General features: G+C 49.6%; 20 non-coding genes across 20 annotated transcripts; 9 read left to right on the top strand and 11 right to left on the bottom strand.

Moving 5' to 3' along the window:
• Nucleotides 1–8: 8 nt before the first annotated feature.
• TRNAL-CAA (transfer RNA leucine (anticodon CAA)) lies at nt 9–118 on the bottom strand. Its single transcript has 2 exons — nt 81–118; nt 9–54 (listed from the first exon to the last, which is right to left on the bottom strand). It is a non-coding gene; the product is annotated as a tRNA-Leu (tRNA).
• Nucleotides 119–728: 610 nt separating this feature from the next.
• On the top strand, nt 729–801 carry TRNAR-UCG (transfer RNA arginine (anticodon UCG)). Its single transcript has one exon. It is a non-coding gene; the product is annotated as a tRNA-Arg (tRNA).
• A 124-nt stretch (nt 802–925) lies between these two features.
• On the bottom strand, nt 926–1,035 carry TRNAL-CAA (transfer RNA leucine (anticodon CAA)). The gene is made up of 2 exons: nt 998–1,035; nt 926–971 (listed from the first exon to the last, which is right to left on the bottom strand). It is a non-coding gene; the product is annotated as a tRNA-Leu (tRNA).
• A 610-nt stretch (nt 1,036–1,645) lies between these two features.
• TRNAR-UCG (transfer RNA arginine (anticodon UCG)) lies at nt 1,646–1,718 on the top strand. Its single transcript has one exon. It is a non-coding gene; the product is annotated as a tRNA-Arg (tRNA).
• Nucleotides 1,719–1,842: 124 nt separating this feature from the next.
• On the bottom strand, nt 1,843–1,952 carry TRNAL-CAA (transfer RNA leucine (anticodon CAA)). The gene is made up of 2 exons: nt 1,915–1,952; nt 1,843–1,888 (listed from the first exon to the last, which is right to left on the bottom strand). It is a non-coding gene; the product is annotated as a tRNA-Leu (tRNA).
• Nucleotides 1,953–2,562: 610 nt separating this feature from the next.
• TRNAR-UCG (transfer RNA arginine (anticodon UCG)) lies at nt 2,563–2,635 on the top strand. The gene has a single exon. It is a non-coding gene; the product is annotated as a tRNA-Arg (tRNA).
• A 124-nt stretch (nt 2,636–2,759) lies between these two features.
• Nucleotides 2,760–2,869, bottom strand: TRNAL-CAA (transfer RNA leucine (anticodon CAA)). The gene is made up of 2 exons: nt 2,832–2,869; nt 2,760–2,805 (listed from the first exon to the last, which is right to left on the bottom strand). It is a non-coding gene; the product is annotated as a tRNA-Leu (tRNA).
• A 610-nt stretch (nt 2,870–3,479) lies between these two features.
• On the top strand, nt 3,480–3,552 carry TRNAR-UCG (transfer RNA arginine (anticodon UCG)). Its single transcript has one exon. It is a non-coding gene; the product is annotated as a tRNA-Arg (tRNA).
• A 124-nt stretch (nt 3,553–3,676) lies between these two features.
• TRNAL-CAA (transfer RNA leucine (anticodon CAA)) lies at nt 3,677–3,786 on the bottom strand. Its single transcript has 2 exons — nt 3,749–3,786; nt 3,677–3,722 (listed from the first exon to the last, which is right to left on the bottom strand). It is a non-coding gene; the product is annotated as a tRNA-Leu (tRNA).
• A 610-nt stretch (nt 3,787–4,396) lies between these two features.
• On the top strand, nt 4,397–4,469 carry TRNAR-UCG (transfer RNA arginine (anticodon UCG)). Its single transcript has one exon. It is a non-coding gene; the product is annotated as a tRNA-Arg (tRNA).
• Nucleotides 4,470–4,593: 124 nt separating this feature from the next.
• Nucleotides 4,594–4,703, bottom strand: TRNAL-CAA (transfer RNA leucine (anticodon CAA)). Its single transcript has 2 exons — nt 4,666–4,703; nt 4,594–4,639 (listed from the first exon to the last, which is right to left on the bottom strand). It is a non-coding gene; the product is annotated as a tRNA-Leu (tRNA).
• Nucleotides 4,704–5,313: 610 nt separating this feature from the next.
• TRNAR-UCG (transfer RNA arginine (anticodon UCG)) lies at nt 5,314–5,386 on the top strand. The gene has a single exon. It is a non-coding gene; the product is annotated as a tRNA-Arg (tRNA).
• Nucleotides 5,387–5,510: 124 nt separating this feature from the next.
• On the bottom strand, nt 5,511–5,620 carry TRNAL-CAA (transfer RNA leucine (anticodon CAA)). The gene is made up of 2 exons: nt 5,583–5,620; nt 5,511–5,556 (listed from the first exon to the last, which is right to left on the bottom strand). It is a non-coding gene; the product is annotated as a tRNA-Leu (tRNA).
• A 610-nt stretch (nt 5,621–6,230) lies between these two features.
• On the top strand, nt 6,231–6,303 carry TRNAR-UCG (transfer RNA arginine (anticodon UCG)). The gene has a single exon. It is a non-coding gene; the product is annotated as a tRNA-Arg (tRNA).
• A 124-nt stretch (nt 6,304–6,427) lies between these two features.
• TRNAL-CAA (transfer RNA leucine (anticodon CAA)) lies at nt 6,428–6,537 on the bottom strand. The gene is made up of 2 exons: nt 6,500–6,537; nt 6,428–6,473 (listed from the first exon to the last, which is right to left on the bottom strand). It is a non-coding gene; the product is annotated as a tRNA-Leu (tRNA).
• Nucleotides 6,538–7,147: 610 nt separating this feature from the next.
• Nucleotides 7,148–7,220, top strand: TRNAR-UCG (transfer RNA arginine (anticodon UCG)). Its single transcript has one exon. It is a non-coding gene; the product is annotated as a tRNA-Arg (tRNA).
• Nucleotides 7,221–7,344: 124 nt separating this feature from the next.
• On the bottom strand, nt 7,345–7,454 carry TRNAL-CAA (transfer RNA leucine (anticodon CAA)). Its single transcript has 2 exons — nt 7,417–7,454; nt 7,345–7,390 (listed from the first exon to the last, which is right to left on the bottom strand). It is a non-coding gene; the product is annotated as a tRNA-Leu (tRNA).
• A 3,908-nt stretch (nt 7,455–11,362) lies between these two features.
• TRNAL-CAA (transfer RNA leucine (anticodon CAA)) lies at nt 11,363–11,472 on the bottom strand. Its single transcript has 2 exons — nt 11,435–11,472; nt 11,363–11,408 (listed from the first exon to the last, which is right to left on the bottom strand). It is a non-coding gene; the product is annotated as a tRNA-Leu (tRNA).
• Nucleotides 11,473–12,082: 610 nt separating this feature from the next.
• Nucleotides 12,083–12,155, top strand: TRNAR-UCG (transfer RNA arginine (anticodon UCG)). Its single transcript has one exon. It is a non-coding gene; the product is annotated as a tRNA-Arg (tRNA).
• Nucleotides 12,156–12,279: 124 nt separating this feature from the next.
• TRNAL-CAA (transfer RNA leucine (anticodon CAA)) lies at nt 12,280–12,389 on the bottom strand. The gene is made up of 2 exons: nt 12,352–12,389; nt 12,280–12,325 (listed from the first exon to the last, which is right to left on the bottom strand). It is a non-coding gene; the product is annotated as a tRNA-Leu (tRNA).
• Nucleotides 12,390–12,397: the final 8 nt, after the last annotated feature.

The raw sequence follows: 12,397 nt of genomic DNA, 5'->3' as shown, positions 1-12,397 counted from the left end.
AAGCTAACTGTCAGAAGTGGGATTTGAACCCACGCCTCCATTCGGAGACCAGAACACCCAACTTTGGTGAAGAAGTTACTCTTGAGTCTGGCGCCTTAGACCACTCGGCCATCCTGACAAAGCTCTCTCGCTCCCGCCTCCAATGCCTTTCCCACTCGGTTAAAGGGAGTCTCTGACCCAAACCCAGCATATCAACCCAGCCCGGAAGATAGATAGGTTAGGGTCACCTGAATCAAACAGTGTGTTCCCCTTGTGAAGCGGTGCCTCTGTTGCGGAGATATGGCTGTTTATGTCAATAGTCAAAGGAGCTCTTTGGAGCAACGAGAGCGTTGCCGTTCCTCCAAAGAGGTAAGCCGCAAAGCTCTCGTTGCTCCAAAGAGCTCCTTTGCATATTGACAAAACCGGCGATATGTCGGCAGTGGAGGCACCGATTCACAAGAGACCAAAAACACCCCCTAAGATTCAGGGCACCCTAATCTATCTAGCTTCCTGGCTGGAATTGATATGCTGGGTTCTGGGAGCAGACTCCCTCTAAGCTATTCTGGGTATTCCTTCTTCAACATGTTAGAAAAGGTCAAACCTATTGGTTATCGTAAGAAGATGGAGAATGGTTATATATTTATTCATTTGTCATAAACAAGAAAACGTGTTTTGCCATTGACTTTGGTTCAAGCAAAAGATTTCGTATTGCGCGGCCTCCTCATTTCGACGGGAAGGAAACTGCCCTAGACCGCGTGGCCTAATGGATAAGGCGTCTGACTTCGGATCAGAAGATTGAGGGTTCGAGTCCCTTCGTGGTCGCGGCCGGGCTGGATGCTAGAGGTCGAGAGCCCTCTTTTACCTGCTGCTAAACTCGGTTAGCACGATAGGTCACGTTTCAAGGCAAGCGACAGCCACGTAAGAGTTTCCAAGGTCAAAAGCTAACTGTCAGAAGTGGGATTTGAACCCACGCCTCCATTCGGAGACCAGAACACCCAACTTTGGTGAAGAAGTTACTCTTGAGTCTGGCGCCTTAGACCACTCGGCCATCCTGACAAAGCTCTCTCGCTCCCGCCTCCAATGCCTTTCCCACTCGGTTAAAGGGAGTCTCTGACCCAAACCCAGCATATCAACCCAGCCCGGAAGATAGATAGGTTAGGGTCACCTGAATCAAACAGTGTGTTCCCCTTGTGAAGCGGTGCCTCTGTTGCGGAGATATGGCTGTTTATGTCAATAGGCAAAGGAGCTCTTTGGAGCAACGAGAGCGTTGCCGTTCCTCCAAAGAGGTAAGCCGCAAAGCTCTCGTTGCTCCAAAGAGCTCCTTTGCATATTGACAAAACCGGCGATATGTCGGCAGTGGAGGCACCGATTCACAAGAGACCAAAAACACCCCCTAAGATTCAGGGCACCCTAATCTATCTAGCTTCCTGGCTGGAATTGATATGCTGGGTTCTGGGAGCAGACTCCCTCTAAGCTATTCTGGGTATTCCTTCTTCAACATGTTAGAAAAGGTCAAACCTATTGGTTATCATAAGAAGATGGAGAATGGTTATATATTTATTCATTTGTCATAAACAAGAAAACGTGTTTTGCCATTGACTTTGGTTCAAGCAAAAGATTTCGTATTGCGCGGCCTCCTCATTTCAACGGGAAGGAAGCTGCCCTAGACCGCGTGGCCTAATGGATAAGGCGTCTGACTTCGGATCAGAAGATTGAGGGTTCGAGTCCCTTCGTGGTCGCGGCCGGGCTGGATGCTAGAGGTCGAGAGCCCTCTTTTACCTGCTGCTAAACTCGGTTAGCACGATAGGTCACGTTTCAAGGCAAGCGACAGCCACGTAAGAGTTTCCAAGGTCAAAAGCTAACTGTCAGAAGTGGGATTTGAACCCACGCCTCCATTCGGAGACCAGAACACCCAACTTTGGTGAAGAAGTTACTCTTGAGTCTGGCGCCTTAGACCACTCGGCCATCCTGACAAAGCTCTCTCGCTCCCGCCTCCAATGCCTTTCCCACTCGGTTAAAGGGAGTCTCTGACCCAAACCCAGCATATCAACCCAGCCCGGAAGATAGATAGGTTAGGGTCACCTGAATCAAATAGTGTGTTCCCCTTGTGAAGCGGTGCCTCTGTTGCGGAGATATGGCTGTTTATGTCAATAGGCAAAGGAGCTCTTTGGAGCAACGAGAGCGTTGCCGTTCCTCCAAAGAGGTAAGCCGCAAAGCTCTCGTTGCTCCAAAGAGCTCCTTTGCATATTGACAAAACCGGCGATATGTCGGCAGTGGAGGCACCGATTCACAAGAGACCAAAAACACCCCCTAAGATTCAGGGCACCCTAATCTATCTAGCTTCCTGGCTGGAATTGATATGCTGGGTTCTGGGAGCAGACTCCCTCTAAGCTATTCTGGGTATTCCTTCTTCAACATGTTAGAAAAGGTCAAACCTATTGGTTATCGTAAGAAGATGGAGAATGGTTATATATTTATTCATTTGTCATAAACAAGAAAACGTGTTTTGCCATTGACTTTGGTTCAAGCAAAAGATTTCGTATTGAGCGGCCTCCTCATTTCGACGGGAAGGAAGCTGCCCTAGACCGCGTGGCCTAATGGATAAGGCGTCTGACTTCGGATCAGAAGATTGAGGGTTCGAGTCCCTTCGTGGTCGCGGCCGGGCTGGATGCTAGAGGTCGAGAGCCCTCTTTTACCTGCTGCTAAACTCGGTTAGCACGATAGGTCACGTTTCAAGGCAAGCGACAGCCACGTAAGAGTTTCCAAGGTCAAAAGCTAACTGTCAGAAGTGGGATTTGAACCCACGCCTCCATTCGGAGACCAGAACACCCAACTTTGGTGAAGAAGTTACTCTTGAGTCTGGCGCCTTAGACCACTCGGCCATCCTGACAAAGCTCTCTCGCTCCCGCCTCCAATGCCTTTCCCACTCGGTTAAAGGGAGTCTCTGACCCAAACCCAGCATATCAACCCAGCCCGGAAGATAGATAGGTTAGGGTCACCTGAATCAAACAGTGTGTTCCCCTTGTGAAGCGGTGCCTCTGTTGCGGAGATATGGCTGTTTATGTCAATAGTCAAAGGAGCTCTTTGGAGCAACGAGAGCGTTGCCGTTCCTCCAAAGAGGTAAGCCGCAAAGCTCTCGTTGCTCCAAAGAGCTCCTTTGCATATTGACAAAACCGGCGATATGTCGGCAGTGGAGGCACCGATTCACAAGAGACCAAAAACACCCCCTAAGATTCAGGGCACCCTAATCTATCTAGCTTCCTGGCTGGAATTGATATGCTGGGTTCTGGGAGCAGACTCCCTCTAAGCTATTCTGGGTATTCCTTCTTCAACATGTTAGAAAAGGTCAAACCTATTGGTTATTGTAAGAAGATGGAGAATGGTTATATATTTATTCATTTGTCATAAACAAGAAAACGTGTTTTGCCATTGACTTTGGTTCAAGCAAAAGATTTCGTATTGCGTGGCCTCCTCATTTCGACGGGAAGGAAGCTGCCCTAGACCGCGTGGCCTAATGGATAAGGCGTCTGACTTCGGATCAGAAGATTGAGGGTTCGAGTCCCTTCGTGGTCGCGGCCGGGCTGGATGCTAGAGGTCGAGAGCCCTCTTTTACCTGCTGCTAAACTCGGTTAGCACGATAGGTCACGTTTCAAGGCAAGCGACAGCCACGTAAGAGTTTCCAAGGTCAAAAGCTAACTGTCAGAAGTGGGATTTGAACCCACGCCTCCATTCGGAGACCAGAACACCCAACTTTGGTGAAGAAGTTACTCTTGAGTCTGGCGCCTTAGACCACTCGGCCATCCTGACAAAGCTCTCTCGCTCCCGCCTCCAATGCCTTTCCCACTCGGTTAAAGGGAGTCTCTGACCCAAACCCAGCATATCAACCCAGCCCGGAAGATAGATAGGTTAGGGTCACCTGAATCAAACAGTGTGTTCCCCTTGTGAAGCGGTGCCTCTGTTGCGGAGATATGGCTGTTTATGTCAATAGGCAAAGGAGCTCTTTGGAGCAACGAGAGCGTTGCCGTTCCTCCAAAGAGGTAAGCCGCAAAGCTCTCGTTGCTCCAAAGAGCTCCTTTGCATATTGACAAAACCGGCGATATGTCGGCAGTGGAGGCACCGATTCACAAGAGACCAAAAACACCCCCTAAGATTCAGGGCACCCTAATCTATCTAGCTTCCTGGCTGGAATTGATATGCTGGGTTCTGGGAGCAGACTCCCTCTAAGCTATTCTGGGTATTCCTTCTTCAACATGTTAGAAAAGGTCAAACCTATTGGTTATCGTAAGAAGATGGAGAATGGTTATATATTTATTCATTTGTCATAAACAAGAAAACGTGTTTTGCCATTGACTTTGGTTCAAGCAAAAGATTTCGTATTGCGCGGCCTCCTCATTTCGACGGGAAGGAAGCTGCCCTAGACCGCGTGGCCTAATGGATAAGGCGTCTGACTTCGGATCAGAAGATTGAGGGTTCGAGTCCCTTCGTGGTCGCGGCCGGGCTGGATGCTAGAGGTCGAGAGCCCTCTTTTACCTGCTGCTAAACTCGGTTAGCACGATAGGTCACGTTTCAAGGCAAGCGACAGCCACGAAAGAGTTTCCAAGGTCAAAAGCTAACTGTCAGAAGTGGGATTTGAACCCACGCCTCCATTCGGAGACCAGAACACCCAACTTTGGTGAAGAAGTTACTCTTGAGTCTGGCGCCTTAGACCACTCGGCCATCCTGACAAAGCTCTCTCGCTCCCGCCTCCAATGCCTTTCCCACTCGGTTAAAGGGAGTCTCTGACCCAAACCCAGCATATCAACCCAGCCCGGAAGATAGATAGGTTAGGGTCACCTGAATCAAACAGTGTGTTCCCCTTGTGAATCGGTGCCTCTGTTGCGGAGATATGGCTGTTTATGTCAATAGGCAAAGGAGCTCTTTGGAGCAACGAGAGCGTTGCCGTTCCTCCAAAGAGGTAAGCCGCAAAGCTCTCGTTGCTCCAAAGAGCTCCTTTGCATATTGACAAAACCGGCGATATGTCGGCAGTGGAGGCACCGATTCACAAGAGACCAAAAACACCCCCTAAGATTCAGGGCACCCTAATCTATCTAGCTTCCTGGCTGGAATTGATATGCTGGGTTCTGGGAGCAGACTCCCTCTAAGCTATTCTGGGTATTCCTTCTTCAACATGTTAGAAAAGGTCAAACCTATTGGTTATCGTAAGAAGATGGAGAATGGTTATATATTTATTCATTTGTCATAAACAAGAAAACGTGTTTTGCCATTGACTTTGGTTCAAGCAAAAGATTTCGTATTGCGCGGCCTCCTCATTTCGACGGGAAGGAAGCTGCCCTAGACCGCGTGGCCTAATGGATAAGGCGTCTGACTTCGGATCAGAAGATTGAGGGTTCGAGTCCCTTCGTGGTCGCGGCCGGGCTGGATGCTAGAGGTCGAGAGCCCTCTTTTACCTGCTGCTAAACTCGGTTAGCACGATAGGTCACGTTTCAAGGCAAGCGACAGCCACGTAAGAGTTTCCAAGGTCAAAAGCTAACTGTCAGAAGTGGGATTTGAACCCACGCCTCCATTCGGAGACCAGAACACCCAACTTTGGTGAAGAAGTTACTCTTGAGTCTGGCGCCTTAGACCACTCGGCCATCCTGACAAAGCTCTCTCGCTCCCGCCTCCAATGCCTTTCCCACTCGGTTAAAGGGAGTCTCTGACCCAAACCCAGCATATCAACCCAGCCCGGAAGATAGATAGGTTAGGGTCACCTGAATCAAACAGTGTGTTCCCCTTGTGAAGCGGTGCCTCTGTTGCGGAGATATGGCTGTTTATGTCAATAGTCAAAGGAGCTCTTTGGAGCAACGAGAGCGTTGCCGTTCCTCCAAAGAGGTAAGCCGCAAAGCTCTCGTTGCTCCAAAGAGCTCCTTTGCATATTGACAAAACCGGCGATATGTCGGCAGTGGAGGCACCGATTCACAAGAGACCAAAAACACCCCCTAAGATTCAGGGCACCCTAATCTATCTAGCTTCCTGGCTGGAATTGATATGCTGGGTTCTGGGAGCAGACTCCCTCTAAGCTATTCTGGGTATTCCTTCTTCAACATGTTAGAAAAGGTCAAACCTATTGGTTATCGTAAGAAGATGGAGAATGGTTATATATTTATTCATTTGTCATAAACAAGAAAACGTGTTTTGCCATTGACTTTGGTTCAAGCAAAAGATTTCGTATTGCGTGGCCTCCTCATTTCGACGGGAAGGAAGCTGCCCTAGACCGCGTGGCCTAATGGATAAGGCGTCTGACTTCGGATCAGAAGATTGAGGGTTCGAGTCCCTTCGTGGTCGCGGCCGGGCTGGATGCTAGAGGTCGAGAGCCCTCTTTTACCTGCTGCTAAACTCGGTTAGCACGATAGGTCACGTTTCAAGGCAAGCGACAGCCACGTAAGAGTTTCCAAGGTCAAAAGCTAACTGTCAGAAGTGGGATTTGAACCCACGCCTCCATTCGGAGACCAGAACACCCAACTTTGGTGAAGAAGTTACTCTTGAGTCTGGCGCCTTAGACCACTCGGCCATCCTGACAAAGCTCTCTCGCTCCCGCCTCCAATGCCTTTCCCACTCGGTTAAAGGGAGTCTCTGACCCAAACCCAGCATATCAACCCAGCCCGGAAGATAGATAGGTTAGGGTCACCTGAATCAAACAGTGTGTTCCCCTTGTGAAGCGGTGCCTCTGTTGCGGAGATATGGCTGTTTATGTCAATAGGCAAAGGAGCTCTTTGGAGCAACGAGAGCGTTGCCGTTCCTCCAAAGAGGTAAGCCGCAAAGCTCTCGTTGCTCCAAAGAGCTCCTTTGCATATTGACAAAACCGGCGATATGTCGGCAGTGGAGGCACCGATTCACAAGAGACCAAAAACACCCCCTAAGATTCAGGGCACCCTAATCTATCTAGCTTCCTGGCTGGAATTGATATGCTGGGTTCTGGGAGCAGACTCCCTCTAAGCTATTCTGGGTATTCCTTCTTCAACATGTTAGAAAAGGTCAAACCTATTGGTTATCGTAAGAAGATGGAGAATGGTTATATATTTATTCATTTGTCATAAACAAGAAAACGTGTTTTGCCATTGACTTTGGTTCAAGCAAAAGATTTCGTATTGCGCGGCCTCCTCATTTCGACGGGAAGGAAGCTGCCCTAGACCGCGTGGCCTAATGGATAAGGCGTCTGACTTCGGATCAGAAGATTGAGGGTTCGAGTCCCTTCGTGGTCGCGGCCGGGCTGGATGCTAGAGGTCGAGAGCCCTCTTTTACCTGCTGCTAAACTCGGTTAGCACGATAGGTCACGTTTCAAGGCAAGCGACAGCCACGTAAGAGTTTCCAAGGTCAAAAGCTAACTGTCAGAAGTGGGATTTGAACCCACGCCTCCATTCGGAGACCAGAACACCCAACTTTGGTGAAGAAGTTACTCTTGAGTCTGGCGCCTTAGACCACTCGGCCATCCTGACAAAGCTCTCTCGCCCCCGCCTCCAATGCCTTTCCCACTCGGTTAAAGGGAGTCTCTGACCCAAACCCAGCATATCAACCCAGCCCGGAAGATAGATAGGTTAGGGTCACCTGAATCAAACAGTGTGTTCCCCTTGTGAAGCGGTGCCTCTGTTGCGGAGATATGGCTGTTTATGTCAATAGGCAAAGGAGCTCTTTGGAGCAACGAGAGCGTTGCCGTTCCTCCAAAGAGGTAAGCCGCAAAGCTCTCGTTGCTCCAAAGAGCTCCTTTGCATATTGACAAAACCGGCGATATGTCGGCAGTGGAGGCACCGATTCACAAGAGACCAAAAACACCCCCTAAGATTCAGGGCACCCTAATCTATCTAGCTTCCTGGCTGGAATTGATATGCTGGGTTCTGGGAGCAGACTCCCTCTAAGCTATTCTGGGTATTCCTTCTTCAACATGTTAGAAAAGGTCAAACCTATTGGTTATCGTAAGAAGATGGAGAATGGTTATATATTTATTCATTTGTCATAAACAAGAAAACGTGTTTTGCCATTGACTTTGGTTCAAGCAAAAGATTTCGTATTGCGCGGCCTCCTCATTTCGACGGGAAGGAAGCTGCCCTAGACCGCGTGGCCTAATGGATAAGGCGTCTGACTTCGGATCAGAAGATTGAGGGTTCGAGTCTGTCACGGAGCAAAGGTATACGTCTTCCTCCGGATGGTCTTTTGAATCAACACGGACGCAAGAGGTCGGGAGACAACAGCAATTTATTGTAATCCACAAAGTTAGTAGCCGGCAGCGGTCACATCAACCGTAATAACAATAAGTCCACAGAAGTCACAATCCAATGATAACTTTGGTTCCTTGGTCCTGTAACTATATCCTGGCTCTCTGCAGAGCTGTGCACAGGCCGGCTAACACATACTAACTGCTAGCTACAACTATATACTAAACTGTTACTTCCTATACCTGGGGGTGGGAAGGGCTGAGTCACAGATCCTTCCCCCCTCACCTATGCCAAGGAGAGCAGACTCCCTGTCTCTTTTGAACAATGCACAGTCCAACATCTTCTTGGAGACACTGATCAGATTATCTCCACCCATTGTCCTCACTAGTTAGAGGTATTTGCATACAATGTGCTAACACACTAGACCCTAATCAGCCAACTACACATTGATGTTTACAACAGGTTAGAGAATACATTCCACATGAAATATATATTACACATGGCCTATAGTATAGACTCTAACCATCCCGTGACAACCCCTCCCCCTCTCAAAACATGTGCATGACACAATTGGCCTACACAGGTAAATTGGGGAATGCACATCAGTCTCTATAGCTCATATTTCCTCCTGCCGGGATAACCCATCTGCGTTCTGGTGTTGGTTCCCTCGGCGGTACTGAATGGTAAAGTTGTAGGGTTGAAGGGCTGGCATCTGTCAGAAAATCCGGTGGATCCATGTTGGCTTCTCCCTGAGCTTGGCTTCGGGTCACTGCTCCCACAAAGTGGCACTGTAGATTTCCAACATCGTTGCCTAACAGAACATCGGCCGGCAGCCCGCTCATCACACCAATTGTGCATCGTTTTGGTCCATAACCATAGTCGAGTTCCACGGTAGCTTTAGGAATACGTTTCCGAGTACCCCCTGCCAACTTGATAGAAATGCCAGGGCCCTCCTCTAGGGCCTCGGGTCGCACAACTCGGGGGTCCGCTACCGTTAGGAAAGCTCCCGAGTCCCGGAATCCAACAACTGTTCGGCCATCCAGTAGGACCTCCTGCAAGTGCTTCCTCTGAAGGTTTGCGGGATGTGTGGCGGAAGGCTGAATCCCATAGACCCCTGGAGGTGGAACAGATGGGTCATTCATGGAGTCATCTGGAAATGGGGCCAAACTTTCTGTCCTAGGGGTGGTTCCCAGGTAGTGAATAGGCCGGGATGCCACGGTGGCCCGTGCCCCCATGTTAGCAGGGCAACTAGCTTGCAAATGTCCAGGCCGCCCGCACCCAAAACATCTGCGCTCTAGCATTCTTCCAGTAGGTCGTTGTCTAGGGACAGGGTTGTTCATAGCTGGAGGCCGATGGGCTGGGGCAGGGGTAGAGGGGGAATTGTAATCCTGAGGCCGGACACGAAAGGTGGGTGGCTGGATGAAGGGTGTCTGGCGGACTGTGGTAGTTTTCCGCTCCTCTGCAAACAATCTCTTCCACTGCGGCTTGATGGTCAGGCCCTCATCTGCAAGAGAAGCAGCTTGCTCCACTGTGGCTGGGTTCCGTTCCAGCACCCACTCACGGATCTCAGCGGGGCACTGGGAAAAGAACTGTTCCTTAAGTATGACTTGGAGGATCTTATCGACTGTGACAGCCTCCTCTCCTTCTAGCCAGCGCTTGCATGCTTGCTTCAACTTGTGGGCGAACATGTGGAAGGAGCTTCCCCCATTGTAAGACAAAGAGCGGAACTGAACTCGGTAGGTCTCTGGAGTGACTGCATAATACTTCTGCACCGCTCTTTTAATGGCCTCATAGTCCCGCTGATCACTAGGGTCCATGGCTCTGAGAGCTTCCGCAGCCCCATCTCGTAGGTGTCCCACCAGATACCGGACCCAATCCTTCTCTGGGACTTCCATCAGGCGGCACTGGTGTTCGAAGTCCTGAAAATATCCATCAACATCCCCAGCCGCTTCCTCAAAGGTCTTGAAGTGTTTATGGGAGACATATGGTGGTTCTCTCACTGTTGGGCTGGGGGTCGACGTTTGATTATAATTCCTCATAGTTATCTCAGCCATTCGCATTTCATGCGCCATTCTTTCCTTTTCATACGCCATTCTCTGTTCCTCCTTCTCGGTTTCCTGAGCCCTCTGTAATGCTCTACTCCTTTGCTCCGCAGTTGCTCCTAGCCCCAGCACTGCCAATTCCTCCTCATACAAAACAACCCATCTGCTCTTTTGGGTCTGTACCTGCCACTCCTGTATCTCTACTGTCTCCTGGGGGCAGCCCTCCTCATGGTCGCTTTGCAGGGTCATCTCCTCCAGTGCCTCGATCAGTTGCTCTTTCGTTCTTCCCTGGTAACTCAGGTTTAGTTCCCGGGCCCTTACTTGTAGACTTGCCATAGTCCAGTTCCTGTATTCTGAGGTTGTGGCTCCATTAATCGCTGGGCTGCTGTAGTCCATCTCGCTGTCCGCTGTTGATCCCACCGCTGCCACCAGTTGTCACGGAGCAAAGGTATACGTCTTCCTCCGGATGGTCTTTTGAATCAACACGGACGCAAGAGGTCGGGAGACAACAGCAATTTATTGTAATCCACAAAGTTAGTAGCCGGCAGCGGTCACATCAACCGTAATAACAATAAGTCCACAGAAGTCACAATCCAATGATAACTTTGGTTCCTTGGTCCTGTAACTATATCCTGGCTCTCTGCAGAGCTGTGCACAGGCCGGCTAACACATACTAACTGCTAGCTACAACTATATACTAAACTGTTACTTCCTATACCTGGGGGTGGGAAGGGCTGAGTCACAGATCCTTCCCCCCTCACCTATGCCAAGGAGAGCAGACTCCCTGTCTCTTTTGAACAATGCACAGTCCAACATCTTCTTGGAGACACTGATCAGATTATCTCCACCCATTGTCCTCACTAGTTAGAGGTATTTGCATACAATGTGCTAACACACTAGACCCTAATCAGCCAACTACACATTGATGTTTACAACAGGTTAGAGAATACATTCCACATGAAATATATATTACACATGGCCTATAGTATAGACTCTAACCATCCCGTGACAGAGTCCCTTCGTGGTCGTGGCCGGGCTGGATGCTAGAGGTCGAGAGCCCTCTTTTACCTGCTGCTAAACTCGGTTAGCACGATAGGTCACGTTTCAAGGCAAGCGACAGCCACGTAAGAGTTTCCAAGGTCAAAAGCTAACTGTCAGAAGTGGGATTTGAACCCACGCCTCCATTCGGAGACCAGAACACCCAACTTTGGTGAAGAAGTTACTCTTGAGTCTGGCGCCTTAGACCACTCGGCCATCCTGACAAAGCTCTCTCGCTCCCGCCTCCAATGCCTTTCCCACTCGGTTAAAGGGAGTCTCTGACCCAAACCCAGCATATCAACCCAGCCCGGAAGATAGATAGGTTAGGGTCACCTGAATCAAACAGTGTGTTCCCCTTGTGAAGCGGTGCCTCTGTTGCGGAGATATGGCTGTTTATGTCAATAGGCAAAGGAGCTCTTTGGAGCAACGAGAGCGTTGCCGTTCCTCCAAAGAGGTAAGCCGCAAAGCTCTCGTTGCTCCAAAGAGCTCCTTTGCATATTGACAAAACCGGCGATATGTCGGCAGTGGAGGCACCGATTCACAAGAGACCAAAAACACCCCCTAAGATTCAGGGCACCCTAATCTATCTAGCTTCCTGGCTGGAATTGATATGCTGGGTTCTGGGAGCAGACTCCCTCTAAGCTATTCTGGGTATTCCTTCTTCAACATGTTAGAAAAGGTCAAACCTATTGGTTATCGTAAGAAGATGGAGAATGGTTATATATTTATTCATTTGTCATAAACAAGAAAACGTGTTTTGCCATTGACTTTGGTTCAAGCAAAAGATTTCGTATTGCGCGGCCTCCTCATTTCGACGGGAAGGAAGCTGCCCTAGACCGCGTGGCCTAATGGATAAGGCGTCTGACTTCGGATCAGAAGATTGAGGGTTCGAGTCCCTTCGTGGTCGCGGCCGGGCTGGATGCTAGAGGTCGAGAGCCCTCTTTTACCTGCTGCTAAACTCGGTTAGCACGATAGGTCACGTTTCAAGGCAAGCGACAGCCACGTAAGAGTTTCCAAGGTCAAAAGCTAACTGTCAGAAGTGGGATTTGAACCCACGCCTCCATTCGGAGACCAGAACACCCAACTTTGGTGAAGAAGTTACTCTTGAGTCTGGCGCCTTAGACCACTCGGCCATCCTGACAAAGCTCT

This window comes from Leptodactylus fuscus, chromosome 11 (genome assembly GCF_031893055.1).
Source record: "Leptodactylus fuscus isolate aLepFus1 chromosome 11, aLepFus1.hap2, whole genome shotgun sequence".
NCBI lineage: Eukaryota > Metazoa > Chordata > Amphibia > Anura > Leptodactylidae > Leptodactylus > Leptodactylus fuscus.
The sequence above is the reverse complement of the archived record's forward strand: the minus strand, read 5'-3'. Positions and strand labels throughout refer to the sequence as shown.